Here is a 5,940-nt window from a genome sequence, read left to right as displayed (position 1 = left end):
GTGTGTGCAGGTATGTGTCGTGTGTGTGATGGTGGTTGTGACGGTAGTGATGTTTTTTCTGACGATGGTGACGGTGTTAAAAGAAATATATAACTCCTGGGTTAAAACGAAGCCTTCATTAATATTTCCTTCTTATTCCAATCTTAATATGGTTCAACATTTATGAAACAACATTTATATTTTTATTTTATTTCATGGCTCATATTTTTTCTAATTGTTCTGTTCCGTTAAGAATTCATTATCTTTTTCACTGCCATTCGTGCACTGTTTAGTCTCACAATAATCTAGCTTTAATATCTGTAACAAGATTCCATCGTTCACAACGTAAAACGGCGCGTCAGGTTAAGTCGAGCAACTTAAACTATTGCGAAATAATAGAATAGGAAAGATTTATTGTTAATTACGTATTAATTATAGTGGTATGTTATCTGTATGAAACATAGTCTTGATAAAAAAAAATTTCAGTAGTTAGATGAATGTATTTTCACTGACCTCCGTGAACCACCGGGTCGAGAAATGGCGAAATATTTGTCCTTTGCTAAAAGTGTGACTCGATTCGTGAGAAATCGCAGCTAAATCGTATCTTGTTAAATTTCTTCCAACCACTTGAAGTTTTTCAAATTTTCACCAAATTATTTTTAAAATATGTAGTTATGATGTAATTTTGCATGCTAATTGACGAGAATTGAATTCATTTTTTCTAGAAATTAATAACAAAGTTACAAGCACTTAAAGTTATGTAATTTTAATTAATCAAAAGCCTCTATTGCCTATATATCGTGTGTTTATCTGCATTGCCATGGAGATAAATACACTCGAAACCTTTACGTGTTTCTCTCGACCTGCTAGAAATAGCAGGAAAGTTTTTATTAAATTACACCTCCTCGAGTTACGACTGAGTTCCGTTCCGACTGACAAGTTGTAAATCGATTTGGTCGTATGTCGGATTTATATTTTTGAACACTATTTTCATTCAAACGCAACTGATACTTGAAAGCAACTGAGCGAGAGACAGCGGCAGGCAATGGATGCCTGGGTCGGAGAGAGGCCTGCGTTGCCAGATGTTGGCATAGTTATCTTTCGCGCAGCTGCCCAACGTCCGAAAATCAATTTTTCATTTATTTATTTATGGATGGTCGTAAGTCGCATAGGCCGTAAGTCAAGGAGAAGGTGCATATAATAACATATAAAAAAAAGACAAAATGTACTTTCCACTAGTTGAATGATATTAATAACATAAAATAAGGTTAATCTCCATGGATTACATTCATTATTAATCTTACGAACCTCGAAACACTGAGCACCACAGATAGATACAAATATGTATTTTCTGCGAATCTTGTTAAATTTCTTTCAAACACCTTTCACTACCGCCACTACCACCACCAAAGTTTGTTTACAATTTTATTGTTAAAAAAGAAAGAAAGAACATATAATATCGATCTGTGGGACTTCGTACGTGTTTCGAGTGGGATAAGTTCGATAAAAGATTACATTTAAAATCTTGCTCGAATGGAACTTCATAGAACATGTTTGGAATACTTTTTATATCATATCTGCTGGATCTGGATTAACTTGGAGCTTAACGCACCAACTAGGCAGTTTTTTCTCAAATAACAAACCCCGCCAGCTTAAATAAAGGAGAAATATTAAAACAATGTACACACATACACACACACACACACACACACACACTCTCTCTCTCTCTCTCTCTCTGTTTCTTATTTTTTTCTTTCTTCATTGCCCACAAGGGGCTAAACATAGAGGGGACAAACAAGGACAGACAAAGGGATTAAGTCGATATAAATATAGCTTTATCACGCTCAACGTGGCTCAGATGGCGTAGAAAGCCACAAAACTGCAGTTTTCGTCACGAGAGATTTTCTCGTGTAGACGTACAGGGCTAAATAGTACAAAAGTATACTAGTAGCAGACGAAAATCTCTCAGAAGCGTTAGTGGAATTACTAAATCGTTATTTCTGTGTCTTTGCGCATCATAAGTAGCAAGTATCCACTGTCAACCGCATACGTAAACAAATCTAGCCTCTTCTAATACAGAAATTCATTGCAAGCTGGTTAGAATTTCGCTATTGACGATCTAAGCATTCTGTATTTGTTGCTTAACGTGTATATATTATGTGAACGTGATTGCAAGCCAGACGCTCCGAAATATATCTATGGTAAACTTCATTAAAAAGATGATCTTTTAAGAAAAATGTTAATATACATAATGAAAGAATGGCTCATTGACGTGGGGTATTAGCTCAGGTGGTAGAGCGCTCGCTTAGCATGCGAGAGGTACCGGGATCGATGCCCGGATTCTCCAATATATATACGTTATACATAAACACTTTCTTTTTATGCACGTAATTGTTGAGTTTCATGTATACATGTGTGTGTGTGTGTGTGTTTAGGTTTGTGTGAGTGTGTATATTCACTGAGTGAAAACTCAGCGGCCAATGAAACGAAAAAACAAACATTCACTAATTCATACTTTTTGCCGAACCCTGGGACGTAAATAAACCAACACCGATCGACAAGTGGTGGTTGTGGTGAAGGCCAAGCACACGCGCGCGTCCGCTCAAATACACAAACACACACACACACACACTCCCATGTGTATGAGTGTATGTATGTGTGCGTGTATTAATTTATTCAATGCTCGCTCTCAACACTAAATGCACCCTTATAACAGTTTGATCTTCACGAAGTTGGCTAAAAACTTCCTATATTTGAAGTATTTCGGCGGTAATGATAAATCACCGAATATAATACATAAAAACAAATTTACTAGAACTGAACCAAAAATGAGCAATAAAGACAAAAATAATGACAATTGGAGAATCCGGGCATCGATCCCGGTACCTCTCGCATGCTAAGCGAGCGCTCTACCATCTGAGCTAATTCCCCTGATACAGTGTCAAGCCTTTTAGTATTTAAATATATAAGCGTGAACTGATTACCCTGCTTGTTTTTTGGTGCTGTTCTTGAATGTGTTTTCTCTATTGTTTCAGTCGCTGGACTGCGGCAATGCTGGAGCAAGACTTTAAAGGATTTGCTCGACCAAATCAACCCCAGTACTTACCTTTTATGTTTAGTACGTAGTTTATCGTTTGTCTTTTGCCGAAGCGCTTATATATATATATATATATATATATATATATATATATATATATATATATATATATATATATATATATATATATATATATATATATATATATATATATATATATATATATATATATATATATATATATATATATATATATATATATATATATATATATATATATATATATATTATATATATATATATATATATATATATATATATATATATATATATATATATATATATATATATATATATATATATATATATATATATATATATATATATATATATATATATATATATATATATATATATATATATATATATATATATATATATATATATATATATATATATATATATATATATATATATATATATATATATATATATATATATATATATATATATATATACACATATATTTTTTTATATATATATATATATATATATATATATATATGTATATAGTTATGTGTGTGTGTGTGTGTCTATGTTTGTCCCCCACTACCACTTGACAACCGGCGCTGGTGTGTTTTCGTCCCCGTAACCTAGCAGTTCGGCAAAACAGTCCGATAGAATAAATACCAGACTTAAAAAAGTACACGAGGTCGATACATTCGACTAAAAGTTCTTTAAGACTATATATAGTCAATTCAAACATGAACAAGCAAGAAAATATATATATATATATATATATATATATATATATATATATATATATATATATATATATATATATATATATATATATATATATATATATATATATATATATATATATATATATATATAACACACACGTGTGTGTCTGTTTGTCCCACACTAGCGCTTGACAAGAGGTGTTGGTCTTTTTACGTCCCTGAAACGTGGCAGTTAAGCAATAGAGACTGACAGAATAAGTACCAGGTTTGAATAAAAATAATTCTACTAAAAATTCTTCAAGGCGGTGCTCCAGCATGGCCGCTGTCTAATTACTGAAGCAAGTAAAAAATAAAAGATATCAATCAATAACTGAATATATTTAGTAAAACAAAAGAATTGAACTCGAGGAAAATATTGTTATTGTAAGAACTGGAGAAATATGAAAAAAAATAAAAACAGCTTAAACATTATCGATTGGAGAATCCTGGTATCGATCCCGGTACCTCTCGCATGCTAAGCGAGCGCTCTACCATCTGAGCTAATTCCCCTGTTGACAACTGTGTCTTTAATATCTGTTAGTATTTGCATATTTAAACGTCGGCTGATTATGCCGTTTGCTTTTAGTCTTAACTGGATACGTTTCTACAAACGGGTCAACCGGGAGAGATGATTATATATTATACAAATGTTTATATGTATATCTACACGTTTACACATACATCACACACACACACACATACATATTCTTTTCTACTCAAAGCACATGGCCTGAAATTTTGGGGGAGGGGGCCAGTAGATTAAACCGAACCAGTACGTAACTGGTACTTAATTTATCGGGATCTATTTTAAAACGGGAGCCACAGTTTTCATTAATGTTTTACGTAGTGTTTTTTGTACGGAAAGACTTTCAAACTTCGTATACTTATCTATTTTGTGTTATAGAACAGAAAAATATTTTTGTATTCGAATTTATTTCATGTAAAAAATTGTCTTATTTCGATAATTTCTACTAATCACTGACGTCTATTCAGTTGAAAACAGTTAGCGCTGTAACGGTGTATATCGTATTAATCTCCTAACCCTAACCCTAACCCTAACTAGACTGTTAACCATAACCGTAACCCTAACCCTAACCCTAAAACTAACCCTAACTCGAGAATCCGAACTCTAAAATTGTTACACACATAGATACGCACAGCGTAATTTATTATATAAACAATATATGCGTATAAATTACGATTAAACCGCATGAAATATGTCACAGGGAATAACATTTTTATGACCGCCCAGCAGTAACGCTTATTCAGCTAAATAGACGTCAGTGATTGGTTGAAATTACAGAAATACGACAACTTTAACATGGAATAACTTAGGGATTTCTTTTTTTTTTTTAAGAAGACTAAGAGAAAAAGATGTTTTATATGACACATTCTACCAGTGTTCCAAGTTTCAAAGTGTTTCGTTAAGAAAATACTGTGGCCCCACCTTTTAAAATAGATCCATTTATCGACCCCGAATGGCTAAAAGGCAAAGTCGACCTCAGCGGAATTCGAACTAGAACATAAAGACAGACGAAATACCGCTAAGCATTTCGCCTGTCGTGCTAACGTTTCTTATTTCTTTACTACCTACAAGGGGCTATACACAGAGGGGACAAACAAGGATAGACTAACGGATTAAGTCGATTACATGGACCCCAGTGCGTAACTGGTACTTAATTTATCGACCCCGAAAGGATGAAAGGCAAAGTCGACCTCGGCGGAATTTAAACTAGAACGTAAAGACAGACGAGATACCTATTTCGTTATTGCCCACAAGGGGCTAAACATAGAGGGAACAAACAAGAACAGACGAACGGATTAAGTCGATTACATCGACCCAGTGCGTAACTGGTACTTAATTTATCGACCCCGAAAGGATGAAAGGCAAAGTCGACCTCGGCGGAACTTGAACTCAGAACGTAAGGACAGACGAGATACCGCTTAGCATTTCGCCCGGCGCGCTAACGTTTCTGCCAGCTCACTGCCTTACACATATCTATATATTGTAAATAGACGCGAAACAATTATTTGTCTATCTGTACACGTGTACCGCGCGCGCGCGCGCGCGCGCGTGTATGTGCACCACTTCGATCCTTAAGATGTCGTCTAAAACATTGTTTTTTTGTTTTTTTTTTC

General features: G+C 34.0%; 2 non-coding genes across 2 annotated transcripts; one reads left to right on the top strand and one right to left on the bottom strand.

Annotated features, from left to right (window-relative positions):
- Nucleotides 1–2,253: 2,253 nt before the first annotated feature.
- On the top strand, nucleotides 2,254–2,326 carry Trnaa-agc (transfer RNA alanine (anticodon AGC)). Its single transcript has one exon. It is a non-coding gene; the product is annotated as a tRNA-Ala (tRNA).
- A 511-nt stretch (nucleotides 2,327–2,837) lies between these two features.
- Nucleotides 2,838–2,910, bottom strand: Trnaa-agc (transfer RNA alanine (anticodon AGC)). Its single transcript has one exon. It is a non-coding gene; the product is annotated as a tRNA-Ala (tRNA).
- Between the last annotated feature and the right edge of the window lie 3,030 nt (nucleotides 2,911–5,940).

Source organism: Octopus bimaculoides, chromosome 5 (genome assembly GCF_046866305.1).
Source record: "Octopus bimaculoides isolate indiv1 chromosome 5, ASM4686630v1, whole genome shotgun sequence".
NCBI lineage: Eukaryota > Metazoa > Mollusca > Cephalopoda > Octopoda > Octopodidae > Octopus > Octopus bimaculoides.
The sequence above is the reverse complement of the archived record's forward strand: the minus strand, read 5'-3'. Positions and strand labels throughout refer to the sequence as shown.